Below are 12,198 nucleotides of genomic sequence, written 5' to 3'. Positions count from 1 at the left end.
TCAGCTTCCCAGCGGCGTGTTCAGGATGGAGCTACGTTCTGGTTTGATCCATTAAGCATACGAAGCAACCTTCATCAGCAGCACCATGGTCATCATCAGAAATATGAGACAAACAAGCTCTTCATCCTCCTGTTTCTATTGGTCCAACAGCATTGGTCGTGGTTGTTGCCAAGAAAATGCTTATTCATCTACAACGTGATTATTCTCAACTTTCATCGTATGAAAACATTCTTAAAGAAAAAAATGGGTTTTAGATAGTTTATGTACATTTAGTGTAAACTGTGATTAAACCTACATCTTTTCTGGGACTGCACAAATACAAAAATCTTTTGGACTCATGTTGAACTTTTTATTCAGAAAAGGTATAATTGTGTCATTAAAAAAGAAGTATGGGCTGTTTGGTGTCAAAATAACCTTGAACACTGATAAGCTGTACATTGTTAATTTGCTTGTAATTAATGGGAAATATGTCCACACCTCCACATGTCGGCATCGTAAAACTGATTTCAGCGCATTCTCAGCATCCTTTCATATGTATATAGATAATCTTAGATTAAGCTCCAACCCAAAACCCTGGTAAGGTGGAGGTAAGAATAGACTGCTTTACATGAACTTGACCAGCAGATGGTGCCAGTGAGCGCTGATTAAACTTCAGCTTATGAACATTTTGGTAAATCAGTCGGCTGGAAATCCCTCACAGGTTCAGGAAGCATCGTTTTCCCGTCACTAGTTGAGACGTGTCACTCAAGGGCAGTGTCTGTTAAAAAATAAATCCATCCATCCATCTATCCATTTTCTTCCGCTTATACGGAGTCGGGTCGAGGGGGCGGCTGCCTAAGCAGGGAAACCCAGACTTCCCTCTCCCCTGCCACATTCACCAGCTCATCCGGAGGGATCCCGAGGCTTTCCCAGGCCAGCCGAGAGATGTAGTCCGTCCAGCGTGTCCTGGGTCTTCCCCGGGGCCTCTTTCAGGTGGGACGCGCCCGGAACACCTCACCAGGGAGGCGTCCAGGAGGCATCCTAACCAGATGCCCGAGCCACCTCATCTGGCTCCTCTCGATGTGGAGGAGCAGCGGCTCTACTCTGAGCCCCTCCTGGATCACCGAGCTCACCCTATCTCTAAAGGAGAGCCCGGCCACCCTGCGGAGAAAACTCATTTTGGCTGCTTGTATTCGCGATCTTGTTCTTTCAGTCACTACCCACAGCTTGTGACCATAGGTGAGGGTAGGAACGTAGATCGACCGGTAAATCGAGAGCTTTGCCTTTCGGCTCAGCTCCTTCTTCACCACGACAGACCGATGCAGAGTCCACGTCACTGCAGACGCCGCACCGATCCGCCTGTCCATCTCCCGCTCCATCCTTCCCTCACTCCTGAACAAGACCCCGAGTTATGTGAGCTCCTCCACTTGGGGCAGGACTCTGTTGCAGACCCGGAGAGAGCGCTCCACCCCTTTTCTGGCTGAGGACCATGGTCTCAGACTTGGAGGTGCTGATTCTCATCCCAGCTGCTTCACACTCGGCTGCGAATCGCTCCAGTGAGAGCTGAAGATCACGGCCCGACAAAGCCAACAGAACCACATCATCCACAAAGAGCAGAGAGTTACTGCCGGCAATGTGGACTAAGCTCTGACACCAGTCGTACAGGGACCGGACAGCTCGTACAAGCAAGTCCGGCACTCCATACTCCCAGAGTACCCCCACAAGAGTCCCTGGGGGACACGGTCTCCTTCTCCAAGTCCACAAAGCACATGTAGATTGGTTGAGCAAACTCCCATGCTCCCTCAAAGACCTTGAAGAGGGTGTAGAGCTGTTCCACGACCAGGACAAAAACCACACTGCTCCTCCTTAATCTGAGGTTCGACTATCCGACGGACCCTCCTCTCCAGCACCCCTGACTAGACCTTACCGGGGAGGCTGAGGAGTGTGATCCCCTGTAGTTGGAGCACACCCTCCGGTCCCCCTTTTTGAAGAGGGGGACCACCACCCCAGTCTGCCAGTCCAGGGGAACTGTCCCCGATGTCCAAGCGATGCTGCAGAGGCGTGTCAGCCAAGACAGCCCTACAGCATCCAGAGCCTTAAGGAACTCTGGGCGGACCTCATCCACCCCCGGGGCCCTGTCACCGAGGAGCTTTTTAACCACCTCAGCAACCTCAGCCCCAGAGATGGGAGAGCCAGCACCAGCTACCCCAGACTCTGCTTCCTCATCGGAAGACGTGTTGGTGGGATTGAGAAGGTCTTCGAAGTATTCCCTCCACCGCCTCACAACGTCCCGAGTCGAGGTCAGCAGCCCCCCATCCCCACTGTACACAGTGTTGACGGAGCACTGTTTTCCCCTCCTGAACCACCGGATGGTGGACCAGAATCTCCTCGAAGCCGTCCGGAAGTCATTCTCCATGGCCTCTCCAAACTCCAAATCATGCGTTAAGGTTTTTTTTTATTTTCCTGGCCTCTGGCTTTGATGACAGAAACATGGCGTCCACGTCTCCTTCCTGCTGCAGCGGTGATGATGGAATCAGGACAGAGCGGCTTTAGTAACATGAAGACACGTTTTCTGTCTGGAACGTAGAGAAGAAGAACCGACGTTTCTTTGTCTAAACCTGCAGAGGGCCCTCAATTCCTTCCTTCCTTCTTTCCTCACTTCCCCCCCTTCCCTCCTTGCTTCCCTCCTCCCTTGCTTCCTTCCTTCCTTCCCTCCTCCTTTCCTTCCTTCCTTCCTTCCCTCCTTCCTTCCCTCCCTCCCTTCCTTCCTTCCCTCCTTGCTTCCTTCCCTCCTTTCCCTCCTTCCTTCCTTCCCTCCTTGCTTCCTTCCCTCCTTTCCCTCCTTCCTTCCTACCTTCCTTGCTTCCCTCCTCCTTTCCTTCATTCCCTCCTTTCCTCCTTCCTTCCCTCCTTGCTTTCCTCCTCCTTTCCTTCCTTCCTTCCTTCCTTCCTTCCTTCCCTCTCTCCTTGCTTCCTACCTTCCTTGCTTCCCTCCTCCTTTCCTTCATTCCCTCCTTTCCTCCTTCCTTCCTTTCCCTCCTTCCTTCCTACCTTCCTTGCTTCCCTCCTCCTTTCCTTCATTCCCTCCTTCCTTCCCTCCTTGCTTTCCTCCTCCCTTCTTTGCTTTCCTCCTTCCTTCCTTCCTTCCCTCCTCCCTTCCCTCCTTCCTTCCCTTGGATTTAGGGTGGGAACGGGCCCCCCGCGCCCCCTCGGTAGCTCCGCCACTGCGTCAGGTGTTCAGCAGGTAAAACTTTCAGGAATTACTGGCAGTGTGCCAGTAATTCCTGATCCACATATTTGGGAAAATTTCTTCAGGTAGCTCTGGATTTCCACTGTGTTCGTGTTCGTGGCCTCGCTGGGAACGTTTTCCTTCCTTCCCATCGACGTCTTTAGTGTCGTCGTGTGTCTGAGATGCTGAGGCTGCTCTTAAATTAAGGAAATTCAACAGGACTCCAGACTTAACGACGCTCCTGCAGTGATGGAAGAAAACGGACATTTCTAATTTCTTCGCGCACCTCGCTGTGTTCATCGGGTTTTATAACACATTCATCTCCTGGCAGAGATCTTCTACCTGAGCAGAACCAAAGCCGCGGGTCTGGTAGCTTCAGGTGTCCTCGGGACGGACCAGCACATCGAAGCGCACAACGCTGCACATGGAGAAGAGACTCAGCAGCTTTCTGCCTCACCTGGAATTTCACAACCTGAACGTCATCCGACTTTCCAATCTGGGATCTGACCTTCATATTAGGAGCATTTCTGTTTGTCCAGGGAGACATTTCAGTCCATCTGAAGCCGCACTGGAGAAGATGGACACAACCACCTGCTGCAGATACTGAAGGAGATGGAGAACAGCAGCCTGGATGTTTTACCTCCTGCCTTCCAGCTAATCACTACACACCTCTTCATAAGAAGCATCATGTTGTGGAAGTTGGAGAGACAGAACATACATGTACACATGATGTACATGTTTAAAGAGAAAATTCATCATGTGTTCAGAATAAAAATCTCATCAGCTGCTTTAAGCTTTGTGTGCTTCATGGAAGCATCAGTAGAAGGTGGAGGAATCCGTCACTGGAGGGCTGGTTCTGACTGACTGATGGTCGAGAATTATGAGGAGATCCAGTCACACAGAATTATTAGTATATGAGGGTTAAAATGTAGGAAGGGTGGTGAAATGTTTACAGGTGTGTATTTCTCTATGGTTTTTTATCCAAAGCGACTTTTATCCACAAGTATTTGATGCTGGACCTTCGTTAAACATGAACTTCATCCTGTGCTGCATTTTAAACGTTAATAAACTGGAATGTAATTTACACCCAGGATAAGACTTAAAACGTAGCCAGTAAATATGGATTATTTAATATTATATATATATTAATGGTTAATAACTAAATATTTTTAGTAGCTAATATTTTATAGATGAGGCCAAACCACATCTAACGGACACAAACTGAAAACTTCAGACTCTTTACAAAGTTTATTTTTTATAGTGAACACAGCCGTGCAGAGAGAACTATTTACATGTGTGTATGTGATGATCATATCACTTTGGCTTTTCCTGCCATCCTGTCCAGTCCACCCAGAGAGCCTCCATCACAGATCTCTGCTGGCTTCACCTCCGCCCGTCCAGCCGCTCGCTCTGCTCCTGGAAGACTTCAGGATGTTGAAGCTGCATCGCTTTTCTTCTGCTGTTCAGCATCTAACAGCTGGTCCTGCACAGCAGCCAGAAGAGAGTCGACCCTTTTTCTACTTCCTGGAGAAAACAGGGTGGAGACAGATACTTAACACACAGCAGCTATAATAAAATTTGTTGAATTGTAATATAAAAACTCAACAAGATGCCTGTACACTGCAGTAGGATGTTTTTACCTGCAGCTGGCTGGTGGTTGACGCTGGTTCTGGTAGCTGCTGAATAGATAAACATTTTAGAATTAAATACAAGTTATAAACATGAAGGATGCTAATAAAGCCAACTTTTCATTATAATATATAGTTTAAAATTCTCAATTGTCCAGAAGTGCACACGTTGTGACAGCAGTAATTTCAAATTAAATTAAAAAATAAAGTTTAAGTTCCATTAAAATGAGTCTGCTGTTCCAATCAGTTCTTTGTGGTTCCATCAGTTCCCCCTTTTTCTATTTAATCAAGTATCTGTATATAAGAACATGGTCTACGTTTAACTTTGTCTCCATTAAATCAACAACAGAGATTTTTATGAGCATTAAATCTGTTTTCTTTACCTGATGGATGCAGCTGCTGGAGGCAGCAGGAGCATCCAGGATGGTGTTCAGGTTCCATCTCTGATGAAGTAAACGTGGATCAGAACCAGATTATTTACAAAAAAGATGGAAACAGGTGAAGTAGATCAGCTCAGCTATGTGGGTGGTACCTGAGAACAACTCTGAGGTTTATACAGAAGCTTTAATGCTTCTTATCCTGTTTACTAACCTTCAAACTCTGAAGATGTTTCACTGCGTCACCTCCGTACGCAGGAGGAGACACGTCGGTGGTCCAAGCTGTGGTATTTACTGGTTTTCGGTTCGTCCGGCTCCGGTTGTCGTGGTTCTTAATTTATTTGTGTTCTTGTGTGAGTTTTCTACGTGCCCTGCTTCGCGTTCTCTAACCGAGATCGTCACCAACATTTTTCTATTCTGCTGCGAGCCTTTAAAACTTCTCTGAAAATCCTCCGTGGTGCAGACGGTGAGGAGAGCTTCGACCTCCTCGTCGGTCCACGTACTGCATGTTCTTTTTTCTGTCGTCCGCAGCTGCAACCGTGTTTTTTAAACATGGCGGGGACACAAGATGCGGAAATCTGGCAAGAGGCGTCGCTACCAATCACGTCATGAGGGTTCCTATAGAACCGGAAAAGACCCTGCCTCGGAGTAGGAGCTAAAATGGTTCTAGGAACTGAGGGCTCTTACCTCTAGTTCCTGGTTCCCGAAAAGGTTATAGGGAACTACAAAAGGTTCCTACAGTTGGAAAGGAGCTATTGGCACCGTCGTCGTGAGACCTGCAGCCTTCCCTCTGAAGGCTGCAGGTCTTCCAGTCAGTAAAAGTTGGGCTGTGGATGATTCCACCTCCAGGTGTGGCATCGACTGCGACCGTTCTATGACGGATACCTGTTCTATGTGGCTGAGGTCTGGGTACGATCCAAACCACTGTAAACGTTCTTGGCCTGCTTTATCTCCTTTAACATGTCATACGAAATGTGTTGACTGATGCTATCAGTTCATTTTGTGTATCCTTTGCTAATAAGAGGTATGCTAGCTCCTCTCCACATCAGCAACATGTGTTTTGAGTCCCAGATTAAAAAGTTTCCGTTATGTGGCTGGTACAGCCGGTCTGCACGCCCACGCAGGGGAAGATGACCAACCTGGTTAGACCATCGCGCCTCCCTTCAGCTGGAAGGAGTTCCTCTTCTGTTTGACCCTTTTGGTCTCCAGCTCCTTCCACGTGGTCATGTGACCTAAATGTTCGGGACTCCGCTCGCTGCATTCAGGCCAAAACTAATGAGGCCATGTTTTCCACAACTTCCTCCGGGATTAATAAAGAGCAGAGCCGACACCAGCCCGCTGCTGCTGCTTCTCTCCATTCCTTCATTCCTTGTAGAGGTGGTGGCAGCTTCTCCCATCATCTCTCTTTGGATATGTAAAGTCTGGGTTGGTCCTCTACTAACGAACTGATTCCTTCGCCGAGGGCTGGCCAGCCCACAGGATCTATGGCTGCTCCCTGGACATCAGAAAGGGCCTTCGGGTGGAGCCACTCCTCCACCCGAAGGCAAATACATGCAAGACTGACGTTGGTGTACACATCAAAACATCCTACAACAAATGTAAAAATGTGTCATTTGATTTCTGTCCATGAGTTCTCTTATTTGCTTGTATTGATTTCTAAGGCCCACAGCATGTCGACCACGAGGTCATGGAGGTTTTAGTTGGTGTAAGACATAGTGATGTGGCCACATCACATTACAGCCTAGTAAATGCTGTCTGGTGGTTCTGACCTGGACTCGAGTCCTGGACTCGATCCTCTGCGTTGGCCGGATGTCCCTTCACCTGCATCCCAGCCGAGCGTGATTCAATAAGCCAAACGATGCTGGATCACTTTTAGGAAATAACTTTTGTATTTTATCTTTTTATATTTTAGCGTAGACCTACTGAAAAGTAAGAATGTGGCTTGAATAAACAGAACCATTCACCTGAGACAGGTGTGGGTTCCTGGCCTGTTTTTTATTGGTTCCTGGTACTACAGGATGTCCCGTCTCCTGCAGCTGGATTCAAACACACAGTTGATCCATGTTGTTAACTAGGCTGCTGCATTTGGTAATTTCTGTCATCCTACCACAGAGTTCCACTCCTACAATAAATGTTATCGGACATTGTGTCTCGACTGTTATCACTAGCAGCAGAATACCACAAACAGTAATAATAACACACACACACAGCTACAGTAATACTAGGGCGGCTGAACCAGAAGGATCGGGTTCCAGAGCAGAGGATGGACACCAGAACTTTCCCAACACGGTCACCACACTGCACATGTGCTGTTATTTTCAGGGGCGGATTTGAGAAATTTAGGGTCCAAGGCAAAGGCAGGCATGGGGCCCTCTGACATGAGAGGACAACACACAACAGGTCAGTTATACAGACACACATGCAGTATTTGTTTTACTTTTTATCCCTCTCTTCCCCCTTTCCTGTCTTTTTCTTGTAGTTTTTGTATTTCTCTTTGTTGTCCTTTTCTTTTTTCTTCCTCTCCCTTTCTTTTGCCGTTCTCTCCATGTTTTCTTTTGTCCCTTTGTCTCGTAGTCTTTGTATTATATCTTATTTAGCCTTGGCCTCCAAATCCACTGACTTCCTGATCTCTTCTGGATGGAGAGAACAGGCGGCCTCTCCTGAGACATTGTTGTCCTCAGATATGTTTTAATTAGCTTTGAGAAACTTCTCCCACCTGAAGCCTGGCTGGATAATCTCAGAACTGTCCGTGTCCCAGCCCGTCCTGGTATCTGAAAACAAACGCAGCATAAGGCTCGTAGCAGCCGTGAAATGGATTTCATGCAACTTCAACTTCGTCTGCTCCGCTGTATCTCAGAGGCTAATTCTGCACTTTCTGCTCCACTACTGCATGTTAACGCTGCTGGTTACATATTTCAAACCCCTCCTGCTCAGTGGAAACTATATACCCCCAAAATAATGATTTAATGCTAATATTTGTAATAAACTGAAAGATTCTTCCTTTTGGGAGGTGACAGGGCTGAACACAGGCTGCACATCAAGGAAAGACTAGTGATGCTACAAATATAACAACTGCTTAAACAGCCCAACAGTAAATTAATTCATTTAAAATTAGCTCAACCTTTAACATCCACAGCAGTAAATGAAAACACAAGTTAAAATATTTCTACAAAGCTGTGACACTGGCAGGATCATTTTAATACAGAGTGAGTTAAGTTACATAGTTTTTTTTTTATTATTCATAACTTAACACATTAGGACTAAAAACACCTGCCAAAATTCAAATCTTACTTCAAAATCACCCATAAGCTTTCCTGTCTTTAATGGGATAAAGCAATTCTTATCACTATAGGGGAAAAATCACTCCTTCGACAGTTTTGATGCTCACTAGTTGTTGATCTCCACATGAGAAACCCTCCCCAACAGCTGTCGACTTGTCATTGCACTTGCTGCCGGTAATGGGTGCCTGCTGCTGCTAACCGCCGCTGCTAGCTGCCGCCTCCGCTAGCCGCCACTGCTGCTGCTTGTCTCTTCCCGCCATTAGTTTTTATATGTTTTGCCGCCATCTTCCTGGATACTTTCTGCACATGCACAGATGAACTGATCCAATGTGGTGGAGACTGAAGGGGGGCCCCGAGACACACATAATAAGCATTCTGTTGGCATTTTACCAAAAGGTTTTAATTCAAAAACATAATTAATGTGTGCAAATAAGTAATAACTGTATTAATCATAGGTTTATGAGTAGTTTTATGGGCCCTCAGGAACTTGAGGCCCTAGGCAACCGCCTAGTTTTGCCTCATGGTAAGTCCACCCCTGGTTATGTTATTATAATGCATGTAGAAGCACAGCTAGACCTGCACATGCCGCAAAAACAGCAGCACATAATTCATTGTTGCAGCACCTTCAGGACCGCTCAGGATATTTCATTAAAGAATGTTTAATAAACAGGCAAACATCAATAAACATTGTTTATAAACAATGTTTACCGATGTTTATAAACAATGTTTAGTGCCTGCCTCCTGATGGTAAAATAGTTACTAAAGCATACTTCATCCAGATGCTGGTGATTGGACACTTACATCCATGTAGGTGATATGAAGTTATGTTAGCTAACAAAATGATTAGCAAGCTAACAAAGTAACAGTGATAGCAGCTAGCAGCAATAGCTGAGTGGTAGCAATGAAGTTTTATTCTGTAATACAAAATACTATTTAACATTTAAATGTCAATTTAAGTCAGGTGTGCTGGAGCAGGGAAATTTGGAAAACCTGCAGGATTGTGACTCTTGAGGACCGATGTTGGCCACCCCTGCCCTAGGCCATCGCCAAGGTCACCTATAACAATTGCCGGCCCTGGAAGCAACCACCTGCAGCAGCTGTCAGAAAGGAGAAAACACAGCAGACAATCATCAGGAGCACCTGCAGGAAACCAGGAGGACCAGAAGCAGACTCCCAGCACGGGCCAATCAGCTGCCACCACAGAGGCCAGAGACTGTTCTCATTCTTTCTAAAGTAAATAAAACTTCTATTCTATTCTACAGTCATTTAGCAGGCACTAAATTATTTAACTAAATTTAAACTTTAAATCAATGAGAGGCGACATCATGAATTCCTCAAAGACTCTCCAGCTCTGACTGGTTGGTTACGTTCAGTTGGTGAGACCTGGGAGACAAGGACAGGATGAGACACCTTTGAAACAGATGAAAGTCCAGTGTGTAAGAATTACTGCCACCTAGTGGTAAACATTTGTATAACACAATGGTGAATGTATGGTGGCCATCAGCGGCCAAACTTCTTCCAGATAAAGATGTTTTCATGTTTGAGTGGATCCAGGGGCCTCAGGTGCAGCCACGACTGCACTACAGGTAACTACAGGTGTCCTGTCTTCTTCTGTGGTGCTTTAAGGCTCCCAGACGGAGCTCCAGCATCAGGGTTAAAACTTTTCTCTTTGCTGCTTTTTATCACAACTGTTAATCCCCACACTGGAACTTCATTTCTGTTTATTCTGGTTTATTTGAGCTTTTTTCTTTCTGTTTTTAAGTTTGTATTCAGTGTACTTGTTGATGCTTTGATGTAAAACACTTTGCCTTCTACATGAAATGTGACATACAGGTAGACTCACCTGCATTAGTCATTTTTTAATCATCTGTTGTCAGTCCCACAGTGGGGAAATCCTTTCTCAGCATTTAAACCATCCTGGTTTCTAGGAGCAGATTCCAGCCCGGGAAACATTCAGGGGTTGAGCGCCTTGCTCAGGGACCCACGGTGGTTTTCACCTTAGTTGCCAGCCTGTGGGCTTGAACCCAGGTTCTCCAGACCCAAGCCCACCTCTGTAACTCCCCTCCTGTAGAGGAAAAAAAGACGCTGCTGTCTCCATGTAACTCTGTGGACACCTGGGGGACATGTCCACCTGGACAGGACTTAGAACCTTTTAAAACTTTCATGGTTTCAGAAGGTTTAGTAAGCAGCTGACTTAAGACGTCACTCAGACCGGAACCAGTCAGTTTTCACATAAGAATTTTAGATACATGAACTTCCTGCTGCGTGTGCGCGCATTCGCGAGGGCGTGTGCTTGTCCGCCGAGGCGCTGGCGTCGTGAGCGCGCGTGTGCTGCTGATGGAGCTGAACGCGGACACACTGCTGCGTGGAGGAAGAGGAGGAGGATGAAGATCATCGATCCCACCTGATCGATCAGATCATCGATCCCAGCTGACGTCAGACGATCTGGACCGTGCGCAGACCACGTGACGGAGCCGCAGGTGATCCAGGTAGGAAGCTGTGACCCACCGACTCGGTCCGCAGGTTGAAAATGCGCGCGCAGCATGAAGCCCTCGGAGCGAGCTCCTGAGGTTCGGTTCTGTCTTCCCGGTTCGGTTCCTGCAGCAGGACCTGATGACACCTGAAGATGCTGCACGTACTGCAGGCACGTGGAATCACTTTGATTGACCGCGATGATCACGTGGTCGGTTGTGGACAGATTTCAGTTTCCACAGTCAGAACAAAGCAGAGAGGCGCGTGCATGCATGTGAGCCAACAACAGACTCAAAACAACAGGTCACGTGACATGGTGGAAACGGCTTGGGACTCAGATCGCGCTCTCCGCTTTTGCTTTGTTTAAATATCCAGTTAGAATCAGCTGGGTGGTGACGTCATAGTCCCACCGTGACTTCACAATCAGGTGATCAATAACTGACATAAGAGTCCTTCCGGCCCATCAGACAGACTGACTGTCACGTGACTGATGGTCCATGCATCATGTTTCAGCTGTTTAATCTGAGTGAAAACTGGTTCTGATCCGGATCAGTTCTTGTGGTAAAGCAGTAGAAACTGGTCACATGATGAATGATGGCTGATCGGTTCTGGGTGGTTTCCGGTCTCAGGTTGGAAGGTTCTCTGGTTTCTGGGGTCTCATTTCTAAGGATTAAGGGTTTCTGCGGTCGGTACAGCGTTGCTGATGCTGGTGAGTTTGCTCTCACACTCCAGCGTAGTGCACATGCTTTGGTGTCGTGTTGCAGTTTCTCCTCCTAACCTGAAGGTGGCAGCAGGGGTGGTACCACTGGTAAACTCACCAGCTCAGAGTTCTTTTGATGGTTTACTTCAGTTCGGTGGTATTTCCTGTTTTAAAACAACAATGGCGTCCAGTTTGGTTCATTGTGTTTATTAGCTTGTGGAAGAAAATGAAATGACTCCATCAGCCTCTCATCAACCATTGGGCATTTTTAAAAACGGTGGTTACCACACAAATTCAGCAAGAACATCCAGAAATCTGGCAACACGTGATTCCAAACTGAACAATCACAAGGGAGTACCTCCATGTAACCGTCAGGTCTGGAAGAGGTGCACGTCAAGCCTACGGCAGTGACACAGATGCAGCACGAGCATAAATCTGCCTTAAAGCGGCGCAGGTGAGGGACGCCTTGCCCCGCCCACATGGTGGCCATAAAAGGTCAGGTGGACGCCTGTAATACATATTCATCACATCG

The 12,198-nt window shown here is 47.0% G+C and overlaps 1 protein-coding gene and 1 long non-coding RNA gene across 3 annotated transcripts in view; one reads left to right on the top strand and one right to left on the bottom strand.

The window, feature by feature from the left end:
• Positions 1 to 4,517: 4,517 nt before the first annotated feature.
• LOC121651669 lies at positions 4,518 to 5,729 on the bottom strand. Its single transcript, XR_006012458.1, has 3 exons — positions 5,220 to 5,729; positions 4,849 to 4,887; positions 4,518 to 4,732 (listed from the first exon to the last, which is right to left on the bottom strand). It is a non-coding gene; the product is annotated as an uncharacterized LOC121651669 (long non-coding RNA).
• A 5,068-nt stretch (positions 5,730 to 10,797) lies between these two features.
• Positions 10,798 to 12,198, top strand: part of ccdc120a (coiled-coil domain containing 120a) — a 39,835-nt gene continuing 38,434 nt past the window's right edge. For both annotated transcript variants that reach the window (XM_042002993.1, XM_042002992.1), the window contains exon 1: positions 10,798 to 10,983. The gene's annotated coding sequence lies outside the window, so the exon portion shown is untranslated. The remainder of the gene's footprint in view (positions 10,984 to 12,198) is intronic.

The sequence above is a fragment of the Melanotaenia boesemani genome, chromosome 13, assembly GCF_017639745.1.
Source record: "Melanotaenia boesemani isolate fMelBoe1 chromosome 13, fMelBoe1.pri, whole genome shotgun sequence".
Taxonomy (NCBI): Eukaryota; Metazoa; Chordata; class Actinopteri; order Atheriniformes; family Melanotaeniidae; genus Melanotaenia; species Melanotaenia boesemani.
The sequence above is the reverse complement of the archived record's forward strand: the minus strand, read 5'-3'. Positions and strand labels throughout refer to the sequence as shown.